The sequence below is a fragment of the Schistocerca americana genome, chromosome 3, assembly GCF_021461395.2.
Source record: "Schistocerca americana isolate TAMUIC-IGC-003095 chromosome 3, iqSchAmer2.1, whole genome shotgun sequence".
Taxonomy (NCBI): Eukaryota; Metazoa; Arthropoda; class Insecta; order Orthoptera; family Acrididae; genus Schistocerca; species Schistocerca americana.
The window spans coordinates 960,760,781-960,781,740 of NC_060121.1; the positions used below are offsets into that span (position 1 = coordinate 960,760,781).

General features: G+C 47.3%; 7 pseudogenes; all 7 read left to right on the top strand.

Moving 5' to 3' along the window:
* The first annotated feature begins 871 nt into the window (after positions 1–871).
* On the top strand, positions 872–988 carry LOC124607616 (annotated as a pseudogene).
* A 3,124-nt stretch (positions 989–4,112) lies between these two features.
* Positions 4,113–4,229, top strand: LOC124607628 (annotated as a pseudogene).
* Positions 4,230–7,336: 3,107 nt separating this feature from the next.
* LOC124607639 lies at positions 7,337–7,453 on the top strand (annotated as a pseudogene).
* Positions 7,454–10,566: 3,113 nt separating this feature from the next.
* On the top strand, positions 10,567–10,683 carry LOC124607651 (annotated as a pseudogene).
* Positions 10,684–13,796: 3,113 nt separating this feature from the next.
* Positions 13,797–13,913, top strand: LOC124607663 (annotated as a pseudogene).
* Positions 13,914–17,037: 3,124 nt separating this feature from the next.
* Positions 17,038–17,154, top strand: LOC124607675 (annotated as a pseudogene).
* Positions 17,155–20,280: 3,126 nt separating this feature from the next.
* LOC124607686 lies at positions 20,281–20,397 on the top strand (annotated as a pseudogene).
* Positions 20,398–20,960: the final 563 nt, after the last annotated feature.

Below are 20,960 nucleotides of genomic sequence, written 5' to 3' on the forward strand. Positions count from 1 at the left end.
CTTCATATTTTGCTTTTTTGTCGCCACCACCACTGCCAGCCCTCTTATTCAGATGTGACAACGATGTTTCCACAATGACTTAAATCTGTTGTAATAAACAAAAGATACGATATTAGGGCACTCAGTTTGAAGAAGAGTGTGCCAAGGAAGATTTCCAGAGTCTCTGGAAATAACAAAACAGTATGAAACGACAGAAATGTTGTGAAATACGTCAGGGCATATTGTTTTGCAGCAGTGCACATCTGCAAATTTGTAAACAAAAATTTATCTTTCGCCTCTAGAGGAGATGGATGCTTTGTTGAACCTCCTGTGTCCTCTGTCCGTGTTTTCGCACCTTTCGAGCGCATCGCTGCTCTACTCTAGTAGCTCCGAACGGCCGCACACGGCGTCTCGGACACGCCGGTTCGGCCCGCGCCCATCTCGCAGATGTTTCTCGTGCTTGTGCGGTCATATGGAGCGCGACCCGAGCGGCAGCGAGCGGCAGTCGAGCAAAGTCGGGACAAGTCGGGACGGAAGGGGGGACAGGCGAGAATGCACCGCGCAAATTACGCAAATATCTGGAAGCGCGGCGCGTGTCAGGCAGGTGAGAAAGCCTCCGCCGGTCCAGCAGGACACTGCCACACCCCGCGCAGTCCCCCCGACGCCCGGCCCTGCGCCGGATAACAAGAACAAGGTGCGCCCCCCGCGGGTGTCGGAGGCCGCACGCACCAAACGAATGACAGGCGGTGCAACGAGCAGCTGTGTTGTGCGTGTCACCCACGTGGCGGTGGAAGGACGTGCCTTGCGTCAAATGTGCCACGGAAAACGGCGAATGCGTGTGTCGGGAGAAGGGCCGAACGCTTCTTCTGCAGTGCGGCTACATTATAAGGACGCCAACGGCCATACCATGTTGAATACACCGGTTCTCGTCCGATCACCGAAGTTAAGCAACATCGGGCCCGGTTAGTACTTGGATGGGTGACCGCCTGGGAACACCGGGGTGTTTCCTGTCAAGGGACGAAGGCGGACTTGGTCTGACTGACGTTAAGACAAAATGCGCGGCACTGCTTCTACACCGTGCGATGAAAATGGCAAACCAGAACAACAACAGTATAACGTCCAGCCTGATAAACCAATATAAACCTGAATCTGAAGAGGCTCCTGTAGACACTACGAACATACCATTCAAGTTGCGGCACATAAAACAGATGGCAATCGACAAGAGTTACATCACCGCGGTCGTTGCCAACCCACAGCAAAGAACGGCGAGGAACATCTACAGCGCTCTGAGGGGGAAGGCAAGAAAGTCCAAAATAGAGACGAGTTTTCCAGACCATGACTGGCCACAGGTCTGGAAGAATGTCTCGGAACGGACACTTCCTGAGCACGCCAGGGACACGTGGTATAAAATCATCCACAAAACAGTGCCGACAAACGAAAAACTGGCACGCATAAAAATGCGGGAATCCCCAAACTGCGAGCTCTGCAACCAGACCGACACCATCGAACATCGTTTTGGCTGCAGAGAGAGCGGGGAAATATGGGCGACAGCGAGAAAAATGATCGCCCACATCAACAGAAACGACGAGAGGGCGATACATGTCTCAGCTGTCACTGTCCCGGACGCGAAGCCTTTCCCCAAAGCGAAACGCCTGGCCACAATGTGGATCATCGCCATGACGGCACACGCCATCGTCACGAAACGGCAGACCGACAAGGCGCAGTTCCTCACGGACCTGTGGGAGGAACACAGGAGGGCCAAACAACGCTCCAAGTACCGCGAGACCTTCCAGAACTTCCTGCAGGTCCCGCTGGACGCCGCCTTCCGAGACGCCTTCAACACGACGTGACCGACGCCCTCCCACAACACCCAAACCCCAGTCGCTGAGGACGTCGCCCACCAATCCCTCCAAAGCCCCGACGGCAAGAGTGGTGCATCGAGAAAGTGTTGTGAAAATGCGCGCAGAGTGAAAGTGGGTACGTGTAGCAGTGCCAAAGTGAGAGTGACGTGTGCCAATCATAGCCATACAGTGTCCAGTGCCCGATAGCCAAATAAAGCAGGCAAAAGGAAATGATCAGTTATTAATTTAGTGCAAAGGATACAAGACGTGTTCCAAGGTAACAGCGAAATGTCAAACAGTGTATTTCATGTAATTAATGTGTTCTCTCGCCATCTCCATTCAAGGTACGTTTTTTTTTTTTCCCCCCTCTCTCTCTCTCTCTCTCTCTCTCTCTTCTATAATCTTTTTTTTGTTGTTTTGTATGTTTTTTTTGTTGTTGTTTGTGTTTATTCCTTTGATGTATCCGTGTGTATAGATATAGTTATATACATTTATAAAGTTCGGCGCATCATGTGCCAAAACGTTGCATACTCCTTTGCGATTTACAATAATTCTAACTTTAGACTTTCTCTGCCCCAAATTTTCCGTGGAACTGTTGCGTCCACTCTCACACAGTACACTAAATAACTTCCCCATTCACCATTTATGCACATAGAAGTTCTGGCCCATATTCTCCTTTAGCCTTTGGCAAACACATAGCGAACATGCCAAAATAGGTGTATTCAAATACCATACGGAAAAAAAAAAAATTAAAATTAATTTAAATTCAATTTAAAAAAAAAATAAAATCAAAGTAATGCAGTTTCTTTTTTTGTATAAAAAAACCATAAACATTGAAGGGAAAATTTAAATAAAGGACACTCAGTGAATAAAAGTGTTGTAACTCAGCCAAGAGACTACTAAAAGAACAATCAGAACTGAAAACGAGAAAATATACAATTTCATGTAAAGATATGTATTTGTTAAAAATTGTAAATAAAAGTTTATATACGTTACAAAAAAAAAAAAAAAAAAGGTGCTGTTGGCTCTATCTCATTTTTTAATTTTTGCGTCGCTACACCTGCCAGGCCTCTTTTTCATACTAACTTTCAGGTGTGACAAAGATGCTTCCACAAGCATTTTAAAGTACTGCACTAAACATAAGACACGAAATTACAGTAATGAACTCAGTTTGAGTAAGAATGCGCCGAGGAATAGTGCTAGGAACTCGTTGGAAATAACGAAACACTTCGAATCGACAGATGCGTTCTTGAAATGCGTCAGAGCCTACTGTTTTGTAGCAGCGCTAAATTCCGAAAACTAACTAAATAAATGAAGAAGAAAAAGAAAAAAAAAAAAAAATGAACCGTTCTCGTCCGATCACCCAAGTTAAGCAACAACGTTAGTATTCGGATCGGTGACTGCCTGGGACCTCTGGCTGTCTTCATATTTTGCTTTTTTGTCGCCACCACCACTGCCAGCCCTCTTATTCAGATGTGACAACGATGTTTCCACAATGACTTAAATCTGTTGTAATAAACAAAAGATACGATATTAGGGCACTCAGTTTGAAGAAGAGTGTGCCAAGGAAGATTTCCAGAGTCTCTGGAAATAACAAAACAGTATGAAACGACAGAAATGTTGTGAAATACGTCAGGGCATATTGTTTTGCAGCAGTGCACATCTGCAAATTTGTAAACAAAAATTTATCTTTCGCCTCTAGAGGAGATGGATGCTTTGTTGAACCTCCTGTGTCCTCTGTCCGTGTTTTCGCACCTTTCGAGCGCATCGCTGCTCTACTCTAGTAGCTCCGAACGGCCGCACACGGCGTCTCGGACACGCCGGTTCGGCCCGCGCCCATCTCGCAGATGTTTCTCGTGCTTGTGCGGTCATATGGAGCGCGACCCGAGCGGCAGCGAGCGGCAGTCGAGCAAAGTCGGGACAAGTCGGGACGGAAGGGGGGACAGGCGAGAATGCACCGCGCAAATTACGCAAATATCTGGAAGCGCGGCGCGTGTCAGGCAGGTGAGAAAGCCTCCGCCGGTCCAGCAGGACACTGCCACACCCCGCGCAGTCCCCCCGACGCCCGGCCCTGCGCCGGATAACAAGAACAAGGTGCGCCCCCCGCGGGTGTCGGAGGCCGCACGCACCAAACGAATGACAGGCGGTGCAACGAGCAGCTGTGTTGTGCGTGTCACCCACGTGGCGGTGGAAGGACGTGCCTTGCGTCAAATGTGCCACGGAAAACGGCGAATGCGTGTGTCGGGAGAAGGGCCGAACGCTTCTTCTGCAGTGCGGCTACATTATAAGGACGCCAACGGCCATACCATGTTGAATACACCGGTTCTCGTCCGATCACCGAAGTTAAGCAACATCGGGCCCGGTTAGTACTTGGATGGGTGACCGCCTGGGAACACCGGGGTGTTTCCTGTCAAGGGACGAAGGCGGACTTGGTCTGACTGACGTTAAGACAAAATGCGCGGCACTGCTTCTACACCGTGCGATGAAAATGGCAAACCAGAACAACAACAGTATAACGTCCAGCCTGATAAACCAATATAAACCTGAATCTGAAGAGGCTCCTGTAGACACTACGAACATACCATTCAAGTTGCGGCACATAAAACAGATGGCAATCGACAAGAGTTACATCACCGCGGTCGTTGCCAACCCACAGCAAAGAACGGCGAGGAACATCTACAGCGCTCTGAGGGGGAAGGCAAGAAAGTCCAAAATAGAGACGAGTTTTCCAGACCATGACTGGCCACAGGTCTGGAAGAATGTCTCGGAACGGACACTTCCTGAGCACGCCAGGGACACGTGGTATAAAATCATCCACAAAACAGTGCCGACAAACGAAAAACTGGCACGCATAAAAATGCGGGAATCCCCAAACTGCGAGCTCTGCAACCAGACCGACACCATCGAACATCGTTTTGGCTGCAGAGAGAGCGGGGAAATATGGGCGACAGCGAGAAAAATGATCGCCCACATCAACAGAAACGACGAGAGGGCGATACATGTCTCAGCTGTCACTGTCCCGGACGCGAAGCCTTTCCCCAAAGCGAAACGCCTGGCCACAATGTGGATCATCGCCATGACGGCACACGCCATCGTCACGAAACGGCAGACCGACAAGGCGCAGTTCCTCACGGACCTGTGGGAGGAACACAGGAGGGCCAAACAACGCTCCAAGTACCGCGAGACCTTCCAGAACTTCCTGCAGGTCCCGCTGGACGCCGCCTTCCGAGACGCCTTCAACACGACGTGACCGACGCCCTCCCACAACACCCAAACCCCAGTCGCTGAGGACGTCGCCCACCAATCCCTCCAAAGCCCCGACGGCAAGAGTGGTGCATCGAGAAAGTGTTGTGAAAATGCGCGCAGAGTGAAAGTGGGTACGTGTAGCAGTGCCAAAGTGAGAGTGACGTGTGCCAATCATAGCCATACAGTGTCCAGTGCCCGATAGCCAAATAAAGCAGGCAAAAGGAAATGATCAGTTATTAATTTAGTGCAAAGGATACAAGACGTGTTCCAAGGTAACAGCGAAATGTCAAACAGTGTATTTCATGTAATTAATGTGTTCTCTCGCCATCTCCATTCAAGGTACGTTTTTTTTTTTTCCCCCCTCTCTCTCTCTCTCTCTCTCTTCTATAATCTTTTTTTTGTTGTTTTGTATGTTTTTTTTGTTGTTGTTTGTGTTTATTCCTTTGATGTATCCGTGTGTATAGATATAGTTATATACATTTATAAAGTTCGGCGCATCATGTGCCAAAACGTTGCATACTCCTTTGCGATTTACAATAATTCTAACTTTAGACTTTCTCTGCCCCAAATTTTCCGTGGAACTGTTGCGTCCACTCTCACACAGTACACTAAATAACTTCCCCATTCACCATTTATGCACATAGAAGTTCTGGCCCATATTCTCCTTTAGCCTTTGGCAAACACATAGCGAACATGCCAAAATAGGTGTATTCAAATACCATACGGAAAAAAAAAAATTAAAATTAATTTAAATTCAATTTAAAAAAAAAATAAAATCAAAGTAATGCAGTTTCTTTTTTTGTATAAAAAAACCATAAACATTGAAGGGAAAATTTAAATAAAGGACACTCAGTGAATAAAAGTGTTGTAACTCAGCCAAGAGACTACTAAAAGAACAATCAGAACTGAAAACGAGAAAATATACAATTTCATGTAAAGATATGTATTTGTTAAAAATTGTAAATAAAAGTTTATATACGTTACAAAAAAAAAAAAAAAAAAGGTGCTGTTGGCTCTATCTCATTTTTTAATTTTTGCGTCGCTACACCTGCCAGGCCTCTTTTTCATACTAACTTTCAGGTGTGACAAAGATGCTTCCACAAGCATTTTAAAGTACTGCACTAAACATAAGACACGAAATTACAGTAATGAACTCAGTTTGAGTAAGAATGCGCCGAGGAATAGTGCTAGGAACTCGTTGGAAATAACGAAACACTTCGAATCGACAGATGCGTTCTTGAAATGCGTCAGAGCCTACTGTTTTGTAGCAGCGCTAAATTCCGAAAACTAACTAAATAAATGAAGAAGAAAAAGAAAAAAAAAAAAAAATGAACCGTTCTCGTCCGATCACCCAAGTTAAGCAACAACGTTAGTATTCGGATCGGTGACTGCCTGGGACCTCTGGCTGTCTTCATATTTTGCTTTTTTGTCGCCACCACCACTGCCAGCCCTCTTATTCAGATGTGACAACGATGTTTCCACAATGACTTAAATCTGTTGTAATAAACAAAAGATACGATATTAGGGCACTCAGTTTGAAGAAGAGTGTGCCAAGGAAGATTTCCAGAGTCTCTGGAAATAACAAAACAGTATGAAACGACAGAAATGTTGTGAAATACGTCAGGGCATATTGTTTTGCAGCAGTGCACATCTGCAAATTTGTAAACAAAAATTTATCTTTCGCCTCTAGAGGAGATGGATGCTTTGTTGAACCTCCTGTGTCCTCTGTCCGTGTTTTCGCACCTTTCGAGCGCATCGCTGCTCTACTCTAGTAGCTCCGAACGGCCGCACACGGCGTCTCGGACACGCCGGTTCGGCCCGCGCCCATCTCGCAGATGTTTCTCGTGCTTGTGCGGTCATATGGAGCGCGACCCGAGCGGCAGCGAGCGGCAGTCGGGACAAGTCGGGACGGAAGGGGGGACAGGCGAGAATGCACCGCGCAAATTACGCAAATATCTGGAAGCGCGGCGCGTGTCAGGCAGGTGAGAAAGCCTCCGCCGGTCCAGCAGGACACTGCCACACCCCGCGCAGTCCCCCCGACGCCCGGCCCTGCGCCGGATAACAAGAACAAGGTGCGCCCCCCGCGGGTGTCGGAGGCCGCACGCACCAAACGAATGACAGGCGGTGCAACGAGCAGCTGTGTTGTGCGTGTCACCCACGTGGCGGTGGAAGGACGTGCCTTGCGTCAAATGTGCCACGGAAAACGGCGAATGCGTGTGTCGGGAGAAGGGCCGAACGCTTCTTCTGCAGTGCGGCTACATTATAAGGACGCCAACGGCCATACCATGTTGAATACACCGGTTCTCGTCCGATCACCGAAGTTAAGCAACATCGGGCCCGGTTAGTACTTGGATGGGTGACCGCCTGGGAACACCGGGGTGTTTCCTGTCAAGGGACGAAGGCGGACTTGGTCTGACTGACGTTAAGACAAAATGCGCGGCACTGCTTCTACACCGTGCGATGAAAATGGCAAACCAGAACAACAACAGTATAACGTCCAGCCTGATAAACCAATATAAACCTGAATCTGAAGAGGCTCCTGTAGACACTACGAACATACCATTCAAGTTGCGGCACATAAAACAGATGGCAATCGACAAGAGTTACATCACCGCGGTCGTTGCCAACCCACAGCAAAGAACGGCGAGGAACATCTACAGCGCTCTGAGGGGGAAGGCAAGAAAGTCCAAAATAGAGACGAGTTTTCCAGACCATGACTGGCCACAGGTCTGGAAGAATGTCTCGGAACGGACACTTCCTGAGCACGCCAGGGACACGTGGTATAAAATCATCCACAAAACAGTGCCGACAAACGAAAAACTGGCACGCATAAAAATGCGGGAATCCCCAAACTGCGAGCTCTGCAACCAGACCGACACCATCGAACATCGTTTTGGCTGCAGAGAGAGCGGGGAAATATGGGCGACAGCGAGAAAAATGATCGCCCACATCAACAGAAACGACGAGAGGGCGATACATGTCTCAGCTGTCACTGTCCCGGACGCGAAGCCTTTCCCCAAAGCGAAACGCCTGGCCACAATGTGGATCATCGCCATGACGGCACACGCCATCGTCACGAAACGGCAGACCGACAAGGCGCAGTTCCTCACGGACCTGTGGGAGGAACACAGGAGGGCCAAACAACGCTCCAAGTACCGCGAGACCTTCCAGAACTTCCTGCAGGTCCCGCTGGACGCCGCCTTCCGAGACGCCTTCAACACGACGTGACCGACGCCCTCCCACAACACCCAAACCCCAGTCGCTGAGGACGTCGCCCACCAATCCCTCCAAAGCCCCGACGGCAAGAGTGGTGCATCGAGAAAGTGTTGTGAAAATGCGCGCAGAGTGAAAGTGGGTACGTGTAGCAGTGCCAAAGTGAGAGTGACGTGTGCCAATCATAGCCATACAGTGTCCAGTGCCCGATAGCCAAATAAAGCAGGCAAAAGGAAATGATCAGTTATTAATTTAGTGCAAAGGATACAAGACGTGTTCCAAGGTAACAGCGAAATGTCAAACAGTGTATTTCATGTAATTAATGTGTTCTCTCGCCATCTCCATTCAAGGTACGTTTTTTTTTTTTCCCCCCTCTCTCTCTCTCTCTCTCTCTCTCTCTTCTATAATCTTTTTTTTGTTGTTTTGTATGTTTTTTTTGTTGTTGTTTGTGTTTATTCCTTTGATGTATCCGTGTGTATAGATATAGTTATATACATTTATAAAGTTCGGCGCATCATGTGCCAAAACGTTGCATACTCCTTTGCGATTTACAATAATTCTAACTTTAGACTTTCTCTGCCCCAAATTTTCCGTGGAACTGTTGCGTCCACTCTCACACAGTACACTAAATAACTTCCCCATTCACCATTTATGCACATAGAAGTTCTGGCCCATATTCTCCTTTAGCCTTTGGCAAACACATAGCGAACATGCCAAAATAGGTGTATTCAAATACCATACGGAAAAAAAAAAAATTAAAATTAATTTAAATTCAATTTAAAAAAAAAATAAAATCAAAGTAATGCAGTTTCTTTTTTTGTATAAAAAAACCATAAACATTGAAGGGAAAATTTAAATAAAGGACACTCAGTGAATAAAAGTGTTGTAACTCAGCCAAGAGACTACTAAAAGAACAATCAGAACTGAAAACGAGAAAATATACAATTTCATGTAAAGATATGTATTTGTTAAAAATTGTAAATAAAAGTTTATATACGTTACAAAAAAAAAAAAAAAAAGGTGCTGTTGGCTCTATCTCATTTTTTAATTTTTGCGTCGCTACACCTGCCAGGCCTCTTTTTCATACTAACTTTCAGGTGTGACAAAGATGCTTCCACAAGCATTTTAAAGTACTGCACTAAACATAAGACACGAAATTACAGTAATGAACTCAGTTTGAGTAAGAATGCGCCGAGGAATAGTGCTAGGAACTCGTTGGAAATAACGAAACACTTCGAATCGACAGATGCGTTCTTGAAATGCGTCAGAGCCTACTGTTTTGTAGCAGCGCTAAATTCCGAAAACTAACTAAATAAATGAAGAAGAAAAAGAAAAAAAAAAAAAAATGAACCGTTCTCGTCCGATCACCCAAGTTAAGCAACAACGTTAGTATTCGGATCGGTGACTGCCTGGGACCTCTGGCTGTCTTCATATTTTGCTTTTTTGTCGCCACCACCACTGCCAGCCCTCTTATTCAGATGTGACAACGATGTTTCCACAATGACTTAAATCTGTTGTAATAAACAAAAGATACGATATTAGGGCACTCAGTTTGAAGAAGAGTGTGCCAAGGAAGATTTCCAGAGTCTCTGGAAATAACAAAACAGTATGAAACGACAGAAATGTTGTGAAATACGTCAGGGCATATTGTTTTGCAGCAGTGCACATCTGCAAATTTGTAAACAAAAATTTATCTTTCGCCTCTAGAGGAGATGGATGCTTTGTTGAACCTCCTGTGTCCTCTGTCCGTGTTTTCGCACCTTTCGAGCGCATCGCTGCTCTACTCTAGTAGCTCCGAACGGCCGCACACGGCGTCTCGGACACGCCGGTTCGGCCCGCGCCCATCTCGCAGATGTTTCTCGTGCTTGTGCGGTCATATGGAGCGCGACCCGAGCGGCAGCGAGCGGCAGTCGGGACAAGTCGGGACGGAAGGGGGGACAGGCGAGAATGCACCGCGCAAATTACGCAAATATCTGGAAGCGCGGCGCGTGTCAGGCAGGTGAGAAAGCCTCCGCCGGTCCAGCAGGACACTGCCACACCCCGCGCAGTCCCCCCGACGCCCGGCCCTGCGCCGGATAACAAGAACAAGGTGCGCCCCCCGCGGGTGTCGGAGGCCGCACGCACCAAACGAATGACAGGCGGTGCAACGAGCAGCTGTGTTGTGCGTGTCACCCACGTGGCGGTGGAAGGACGTGCCTTGCGTCAAATGTGCCACGGAAAACGGCGAATGCGTGTGTCGGGAGAAGGGCCGAACGCTTCTTCTGCAGTGCGGCTACATTATAAGGACGCCAACGGCCATACCATGTTGAATACACCGGTTCTCGTCCGATCACCGAAGTTAAGCAACATCGGGCCCGGTTAGTACTTGGATGGGTGACCGCCTGGGAACACCGGGGTGTTTCCTGTCAAGGGACGAAGGCGGACTTGGTCTGACTGACGTTAAGACAAAATGCGCGGCACTGCTTCTACACCGTGCGATGAAAATGGCAAACCAGAACAACAACAGTATAACGTCCAGCCTGATAAACCAATATAAACCTGAATCTGAAGAGGCTCCTGTAGACACTACGAACATACCATTCAAGTTGCGGCACATAAAACAGATGGCAATCGACAAGAGTTACATCACCGCGGTCGTTGCCAACCCACAGCAAAGAACGGCGAGGAACATCTACAGCGCTCTGAGGGGGAAGGCAAGAAAGTCCAAAATAGAGACGAGTTTTCCAGACCATGACTGGCCACAGGTCTGGAAGAATGTCTCGGAACGGACACTTCCTGAGCACGCCAGGGACACGTGGTATAAAATCATCCACAAAACAGTGCCGACAAACGAAAAACTGGCACGCATAAAAATGCGGGAATCCCCAAACTGCGAGCTCTGCAACCAGACCGACACCATCGAACATCGTTTTGGCTGCAGAGAGAGCGGGGAAATATGGGCGACAGCGAGAAAAATGATCGCCCACATCAACAGAAACGACGAGAGGGCGATACATGTCTCAGCTGTCACTGTCCCGGACGCGAAGCCTTTCCCCAAAGCGAAACGCCTGGCCACAATGTGGATCATCGCCATGACGGCACACGCCATCGTCACGAAACGGCAGACCGACAAGGCGCAGTTCCTCACGGACCTGTGGGAGGAACACAGGAGGGCCAAACAACGCTCCAAGTACCGCGAGACCTTCCAGAACTTCCTGCAGGTCCCGCTGGACGCCGCCTTCCGAGACGCCTTCAACACGACGTGACCGACGCCCTCCCACAACACCCAAACCCCAGTCGCTGAGGACGTCGCCCACCAATCCCTCCAAAGCCCCGACGGCAAGAGTGGTGCATCGAGAAAGTGTTGTGAAAATGCGCGCAGAGTGAAAGTGGGTACGTGTAGCAGTGCCAAAGTGAGAGTGACGTGTGCCAATCATAGCCATACAGTGTCCAGTGCCCGATAGCCAAATAAAGCAGGCAAAAGGAAATGATCAGTTATTAATTTAGTGCAAAGGATACAAGACGTGTTCCAAGGTAACAGCGAAATGTCAAACAGTGTATTTCATGTAATTAATGTGTTCTCTCGCCATCTCCATTCAAGGTACGTTTTTTTTTTTTCCCCCCTCTCTCTCTCTCTCTCTCTCTCTCTCTTCTATAATCTTTTTTTTGTTGTTTTGTATGTTTTTTTTGTTGTTGTTTGTGTTTATTCCTTTGATGTATCCGTGTGTATAGATATAGTTATATACATTTATAAAGTTCGGCGCATCATGTGCCAAAACGTTGCATACTCCTTTGCGATTTACAATAATTCTAACTTTAGACTTTCTCTGCCCCAAATTTTCCGTGGAACTGTTGCGTCCACTCTCACACAGTACACTAAATAACTTCCCCATTCACCATTTATGCACATAGAAGTTCTGGCCCATATTCTCCTTTAGCCTTTGGCAAACACATAGCGAACATGCCAAAATAGGTGTATTCAAATACCATACGGAAAAAAAAAAAATTAAAATTAATTTAAATTCAATTTAAAAAAAAAATAAAATCAAAGTAATGCAGTTTCTTTTTTTGTATAAAAAAACCATAAACATTGAAGGGAAAATTTAAATAAAGGACACTCAGTGAATAAAAGTGTTGTAACTCAGCCAAGAGACTACTAAAAGAACAATCAGAACTGAAAACGAGAAAATATACAATTTCATGTAAAGATATGTATTTGTTAAAAATTGTAAATAAAAGTTTATATACGTTACAAAAAAAAAAAAAAAAAGGTGCTGTTGGCTCTATCTCATTTTTTAATTTTTGCGTCGCTACACCTGCCAGGCCTCTTTTTCATACTAACTTTCAGGTGTGACAAAGATGCTTCCACAAGCATTTTAAAGTACTGCACTAAACATAAGACACGAAATTACAGTAATGAACTCAGTTTGAGTAAGAATGCGCCGAGGAATAGTGCTAGGAACTCGTTGGAAATAACGAAACACTTCGAATCGACAGATGCGTTCTTGAAATGCGTCAGAGCCTACTGTTTTGTAGCAGCGCTAAATTCCGAAAACTAACTAAATAAATGAAGAAGAAAAAGAAAAAAAAAAAAAAATGAACCGTTCTCGTCCGATCACCCAAGTTAAGCAACAACGTTAGTATTCGGATCGGTGACTGCCTGGGACCTCTGGCTGTCTTCATATTTTGCTTTTTTGTCGCCACCACCACTGCCAGCCCTCTTATTCAGATGTGACAACGATGTTTCCACAATGACTTAAATCTGTTGTAATAAACAAAAGATACGATATTAGGGCACTCAGTTTGAAGAAGAGTGTGCCAAGGAAGATTTCCAGAGTCTCTGGAAATAACAAAACAGTATGAAACGACAGAAATGTTGTGAAATACGTCAGGGCATATTGTTTTGCAGCAGTGCACATCTGCAAATTTGTAAACAAAAATTTATCTTTCGCCTCTAGAGGAGATGGATGCTTTGTTGAACCTCCTGTGTCCTCTGTCCGTGTTTTCGCACCTTTCGAGCGCATCGCTGCTCTACTCTAGTAGCTCCGAACGGCCGCACACGGCGTCTCGGACACGCCGGTTCGGCCCGCGCCCATCTCGCAGATGTTTCTCGTGCTTGTGCGGTCATATGGAGCGCGACCCGAGCGGCAGCGAGCGGCAGTCGGGACAAGTCGGGACGGAAGGGGGGACAGGCGAGAATGCACCGCGCAAATTACGCAAATATCTGGAAGCGCGGCGCGTGTCAGGCAGGTGAGAAAGCCTCCGCCGGTCCAGCAGGACACTGCCACACCCCGCGCAGTCCCCCCGACGCCCGGCCCTGCGCCGGATAACAAGAACAAGGTGCGCCCCCCGCGGGTGTCGGAGGCCGCACGCACCAAACGAATGACAGGCGGTGCAACGAGCAGCTGTGTTGTGCGTGTCACCCACGTGGCGGTGGAAGGACGTGCCTTGCGTCAAATGTGCCACGGAAAACGGCGAATGCGTGTGTCGGGAGAAGGGCCGAACGCTTCTTCTGCAGTGCGGCTACATTATAAGGACGCCAACGGCCATACCATGTTGAATACACCGGTTCTCGTCCGATCACCGAAGTTAAGCAACATCGGGCCCGGTTAGTACTTGGATGGGTGACCGCCTGGGAACACCGGGGTGTTTCCTGTCAAGGGACGAAGGCGGACTTGGTCTGACTGACGTTAAGACAAAATGCGCGGCACTGCTTCTACACCGTGCGATGAAAATGGCAAACCAGAACAACAACAGTATAACGTCCAGCCTGATAAACCAATATAAACCTGAATCTGAAGAGGCTCCTGTAGACACTACGAACATACCATTCAAGTTGCGGCACATAAAACAGATGGCAATCGACAAGAGTTACATCACCGCGGTCGTTGCCAACCCACAGCAAAGAACGGCGAGGAACATCTACAGCGCTCTGAGGGGGAAGGCAAGAAAGTCCAAAATAGAGACGAGTTTTCCAGACCATGACTGGCCACAGGTCTGGAAGAATGTCTCGGAACGGACACTTCCTGAGCACGCCAGGGACACGTGGTATAAAATCATCCACAAAACAGTGCCGACAAACGAAAAACTGGCACGCATAAAAATGCGGGAATCCCCAAACTGCGAGCTCTGCAACCAGACCGACACCATCGAACATCGTTTTGGCTGCAGAGAGAGCGGGGAAATATGGGCGACAGCGAGAAAAATGATCGCCCACATCAACAGAAACGACGAGAGGGCGATACATGTCTCAGCTGTCACTGTCCCGGACGCGAAGCCTTTCCCCAAAGCGAAACGCCTGGCCACAATGTGGATCATCGCCATGACGGCACACGCCATCGTCACGAAACGGCAGACCGACAAGGCGCAGTTCCTCACGGACCTGTGGGAGGAACACAGGAGGGCCAAACAACGCTCCAAGTACCGCGAGACCTTCCAGAACTTCCTGCAGGTCCCGCTGGACGCCGCCTTCCGAGACGCCTTCAACACGACGTGACCGACGCCCTCCCACAACACCCAAACCCCAGTCGCTGAGGACGTCGCCCACCAATCCCTCCAAAGCCCCGACGGCAAGAGTGGTGCATCGAGAAAGTGTTGTGAAAATGCGCGCAGAGTGAAAGTGGGTACGTGTAGCAGTGCCAAAGTGAGAGTGACGTGTGCCAATCATAGCCATACAGTGTCCAGTGCCCGATAGCCAAATAAAGCAGGCAAAAGGAAATGATCAGTTATTAATTTAGTGCAAAGGATACAAGACGTGTTCCAAGGTAACAGCGAAATGTCAAACAGTGTATTTCATGTAATTAATGTGTTCTCTCGCCATCTCCATTCAAGGTACGTTTTTTTTTTTTCCCCCCTCTCTCTCTCTCTCTCTCTCTCTCTCTTCTATAATCTTTTTTTTGTTGTTTTGTATGTTTTTTTTGTTGTTGTTTGTGTTTATTCCTTTGATGTATCCGTGTGTATAGATATAGTTATATACATTTATAAAGTTCGGCGCATCATGTGCCAAAACGTTGCATACTCCTTTGCGATTTACAATAATTCTAACTTTAGACTTTCTCTGCCCCAAATTTTCCGTGGAACTGTTGCGTCCACTCTCACACAGTACACTAAATAACTTCCCCATTCACCATTTATGCACATAGAAGTTCTGGCCCATATTCTCCTTTAGCCTTTGGCAAACACATAGCGAACATGCCAAAATAGGTGTATTCAAATACCATACGGAAAAAAAAAAAATTAAAATTAATTTAAATTCAATTTAAAAAAAAAATAAAATCAAAGTAATGCAGTTTCTTTTTTTGTATAAAAAAACCATAAACATTGAAGGGAAAATTTAAATAAAGGACACTCAGTGAATAAAAGTGTTGTAACTCAGCCAAGAGACTACTAAAAGAACAATCAGAACTGAAAACGAGAAAATATACAATTTCATGTAAAGATATGTATTTGTTAAAAATTGTAAATAAAAGTTTATATACGTTACAAAAAAAAAAAAAAAAAGGTGCTGTTGGCTCTATCTCATTTTTTAATTTTTGCGTCGCTACACCTGCCAGGCCTCTTTTTCATACTAACTTTCAGGTGTGACAAAGATGCTTCCACAAGCATTTTAAAGTACTGCACTAAACATAAGACACGAAATTACAGTAATGAACTCAGTTTGAGTAAGAATGCGCCGAGGAATAGTGCTAGGAACTCGTTGGAAATAACGAAACACTTCGAATCGACAGATGCGTTCTTGAAATGCGTCAGAGCCTACTGTTTTGTAGCAGCGCTAAATTCCGAAAACTAACTAAATAAATGAAGAAGAAAAAGAAAAAAAAAAAAAAAATGAACCGTTCTCGTCCGATCACCCAAGTTAAGCAACAACGTTAGTATTCGGATCGGTGACTGCCTGGGACCTCTGGCTGTCTTCATATTTTGCTTTTTTGTCGCCACCACCACTGCCAGCCCTCTTATTCAGATGTGACAACGATGTTTCCACAATGACTTAAATCTGTTGTAATAAACAAAAGATACGATATTAGGGCACTCAGTTTGAAGAAGAGTGTGCCAAGGAAGATTTCCAGAGTCTCTGGAAATAACAAAACAGTATGAAACGACAGAAATGTTGTGAAATACGTCAGGGCATATTGTTTTGCAGCAGTGCACATCTGCAAATTTGTAAACAAAAATTTATCTTTCGCCTCTAGAGGAGATGGATGCTTTGTTGAACCTCCTGTGTCCTCTGTCCGTGTTTTCGCACCTTTCGAGCGCATCGCTGCTCTACTCTAGTAGCTCCGAACGGCCGCACACGGCGTCTCGGACACGCCGGTTCGGCCCGCGCCCATCTCGCAGATGTTTCTCGTGCTTGTGCGGTCATATGGAGCGCGACCCGAGCGGCAGCGAGCGGCAGTCGAGCAAAGTCGGGACAAGTCGGGACGGAAGGGGGGACAGGCGAGAATGCACCGCGCAAATTACGCAAATATCTGGAAGCGCGGCGCGTGTCAGGCAGGTGAGAAAGCCTCCGCCGGTCCAGCAGGACACTGCCACACCCCGCGCAGTCCCCCCGACGCCCGGCCCTGCGCCGGATAACAAGAACAAGGTGCGCCCCCCGCGGGTGTCGGAGGCCGCACGCACCAAACGAATGACAGGCGGTGCAACGAGCAGCTGTGTTGTGCGTGTCACCCACGTGGCGGTGGAAGGACGTGCCTTGCGTCAAATGTGCCACGGAAAACGGCGAATGCGTGTGTCGGGAGAAGGGCCGAACGCTTCTTCTGCAGTGCGGCTACATTATAAGGACGCCAACGGCCATACCATGTTGAATACACCGGTTCTCGTCCGATCACCGAAGTTAAGCAACATCGGGCCCGGTTAGTACTTGGATGGGTGACCGCCTGGGAACACCGGGGTGTTTCCTGTCAAGGGACGAAGGCGGACTTGGTCTGACTGACGTTAAGACAAAATGCGCGGCACTGCTTCTACACCGTGCGATGAAAATGGCAAACCAGAACAACAACAGTATAACGTCCAGCCTGATAAACCAATATAAACCTGAATCTGAAGAGGCTCCTGTAGACACTACGAACATACCATTCAAGTTGCGGCACATAAAACAGATGGCAATCGACAAGAGTTACATCACCGCGGTCGTTGCCAACCCACAGCAAAGAACGGCGAGGAACATCTACAGCGCTCTGAGGGGGAAGGCAAGAAAGTCCAAAATAGAGACGAGTTTTCCAGACCATGACTGGCCACAGGTCTGGAAGAATGTCTCGGAACGGACACTTCCTGAGCACGCCAGGGACACGTGGTATAAAATCATCCACAAAACAGTGCCGACAAACGAAAAACTGGCACGCATAAAAATGCGGGAATCCCCAAACTGCGAGCTCTGCAACCAGACCGACACCATCGAACATCGTTTTGGCTGCAGAGAGAGCGGGGAAATATGGGCGACAGCGAGAAAAATGATCGCCCACATCAACAGAAACGACGAGAGGGCGATACATGTCTCAGCTGTCACTGTCCCGGACGCGAAGCCTTTCCCCAAAGCGAAACGCCTGGCCACAATGTGGATCATCGCCATGACGGCACACGCCATCGTCACGAAACGGCAGACCGACAAGGCGCAGTTCCTCACGGACCTGTGGGAGGAACACAGGAGGGCCAAACAACGCTCCAAGTACCGCGAGACCTTCCAGAACTTCCTGCAGGTCCCGCTGGACGCCGCGCTTCCGAGACGCCTTTCAACACGACGTGACCGACGCCCTCCCACAACACCCAAACCCCCAGTCGCTGAGGACGTCGCCCACCAATCCCTCCAAAGCCCCGACGGCAAGAGTGGTGCATCGAGAAAGTGTTGTGGAAGAATGCGCGCAGAGTGAAAGTGGGTACGTGTAGCAGTGCCAAAGTGAGAGTGACGTGTGCCAATCATAGCCATACAGTGTCCAGTGCCCGATAGCCAAATAAAGCAGGCAAAAGGAAATGATCAGTTATTAATTTAGTGCAAAGGATACAAGACGTGTTCCAAGGTAACAGCGAAATGTCAAACAGTGTATTTCATGTAATTAATGTGTTTCTCTCGCCATCTCCATTCAAGGTACGTTTTTTTTTTTTCCCCCCTCTCTCTCTCTCTCTCTCTCTCTCTCTTCTATAATCTTTTTTTTTGTTGTTTTGTATGTTTTTTTTGTTGTTGTTTGTGTTTATTCCTTTGATGTATCCGTGTGTATAGATATAGTTATATACATTTATAAAGTTCGGCGCATCATGTGCCAAAACGTTGCATACTCCTTTGCGATTTACAATAATTCTAACTTTAGACTTTCTCTGCCCCAAATTTTCCGTGGAACTGTTGCGTCCCACTCTCACACAGTACACTAAATAACTTCCCCATTTCACCATTTATGCACATAGAAGTTCTGGCCCATATTCTCCTTTAGCCTTTGGCAAACACATAGCGAACATGCCAAAATAGGTGTATTCAAATACCATACGGAAAAAAAAAAATTAAAATTAATTTAAATTCAATTTAAAAAAAAAATAAAATCAAAGTAATGCAGTTCTTTTTTTGTATAAAAAAACCATAAACATGAAGGGAAAATTTAAATAAAGGACACTCAGTGAATAAAAGTGTTGTAACTCAGCCAAGAGACTACTAAAAGAACAATCAGAACTGAAAACGAGAAAATATACAATTTCATGTAAAGATATGTATTTGTTAAAAATTGTAAATAAAAGTTTATATACGTTACAAAAAAAAAAAAAAAAAGGTGCTGTTGGCTCTATCTCATTTTTTAATTTTTGCGTCGCTACACCTGCCAGGCCTCTTTTTCATACTAACTTTCAGGTGTGTGACAAAGATGCTTCCACAAGCATTTTAAAGTACTGCACTAAACATAAGACACGAAATTACAGTAATGAACTCAGTTTGAGTAAGAATGCGCCGAGGAATAGTGCTAGGAACTCGTTGGAAATAACGAAACACTTCGAATCGACAGATGCGTTCTTGAAATGCGTCAGAGCCTACTGTTTTGTAGCAGCGCTAAATTCCGAAAACTAACTAAATAAATGAAGAAGAAAAAGAAAAAAAAAAAAAAAATGAACCGTTCTCGTCCGATCACCCAAGTTAAGCAACAACGTTAGTATTCGGATCGGTGACTGCCTGGGACCTCTGGGCTGTCTTCATATTTTGCTTTTTTGTCGCCACCACCACTGCCAGCCCTCTTATTCAGATGTGACAACGATGTTTCCACAATGACTTAAATCTGTTGTAATAAACAAAAGATACGATATTAGGGCACTCAGTTTGAAGAAGAGTGTGCCAAGGAAGATTTCCCAGAGTCTCTGGAAATAACAAAACAGTATGAAACGACAGAAATGTTGTGAAATACGTCAGGGCATATTGTTTTGCAGCAGTGCACATCTGCAAAATTTGTAAACAAAAATTTATCTTTCGCCTCTAGAGGAGATGGATGCTTTGTTGAACCTCCTGTGTCCTCTGTCCGTGTTTTCCGCACCTTTCGAGCGCATCGCTGCTCTACTCTAGTAGCTCCGAACGGCCGCACACGGCGTCTCGGACACGCCGGTTCGGCCCGCGCCCATCTCGCAGATGTTTCTCGTGCTTGTGCGGTCATATGGAGCGCGACCCGAGCGGCAGCGAGCGGCAGTCGGGACAAGTCGGGACGGAAGGGGGGACAGGCGAGAATGCACCGCGCAAATTACGCAAATATCTGGAAGCGCGGCGCGTGTCAGGCAGGTGAGAAAGCCTCCGCCGGTCCAGCAGGACACTGCCACACCCCGCGCAGTCCCCCCGACGCCCGGCCCTGCGCCGGATACAAGAACAAGGTGCGCCCCCCGCGGGTGTCGGAGGCCGCACGCACCAAACGAATGACAGGCGGTGCAACGAGCAGCTGTGTTGTGCGTGTCACCCACGTGGCGGAGGAAGGACGTGCCTTGCGTCAAATGTGCCACGGAAAACGGCGAATGCGTGTGTCGGGAGAAGGGCCGAACGCTTCTTCTGCAAGTGCGGCTACATTATAAGGACGCCAACGGCCATACCATGTTGAATACACCGGTTCTCGTCCGATCACCGAAGTTAAGCAACATCGGGCCCGGTTAGTACTTGGATGGGTGACCGCCTGGGAACACCGGGGTGTTTCCTGTCAAGGGACGAAGGCGGACTTGGTCTGACTGACGTTAAGACAAAATGCGCGGCACTGCTTCTACACCGTGCGATGAAAATGGCAAACCAGAACAACAACAGTATAACGTCCAGCCTGATAAACCAATATAAACCTGAATCTGAAGAGGCTCCTGTAGACACTACGAACATACCATTCAAGTTGCGGCACATAAAACAGATGGCAATCGACAAGAGTTACATCACCGCGGTCGTTGCCAACCCACCAGCAAAGAACGGCGAGGAACATCTACAGCGCTCTGAGGGGGAAGGCAAGAAAGTCCAAAATAAGACGAGTTTTCCAGACCATGACTGGCCACAGGTCTGGAAGAATGTCTCGGAACGGACACTTCCTGAGCACGCCAGGGACACGTGGTATAAAATCATCCACAAAACAGTGCCGACAAACGAAAAACTGGCACGCATAAAAATGCGGGAATCCCCAAACTGCGAGCTCTGCAACCAGACCGACACCATCGAACATCGTTTTTGGCCTGCAGGAGAGAGCGGGGAAATATGGGCGACAGCGAGAAAAATGATCGCCC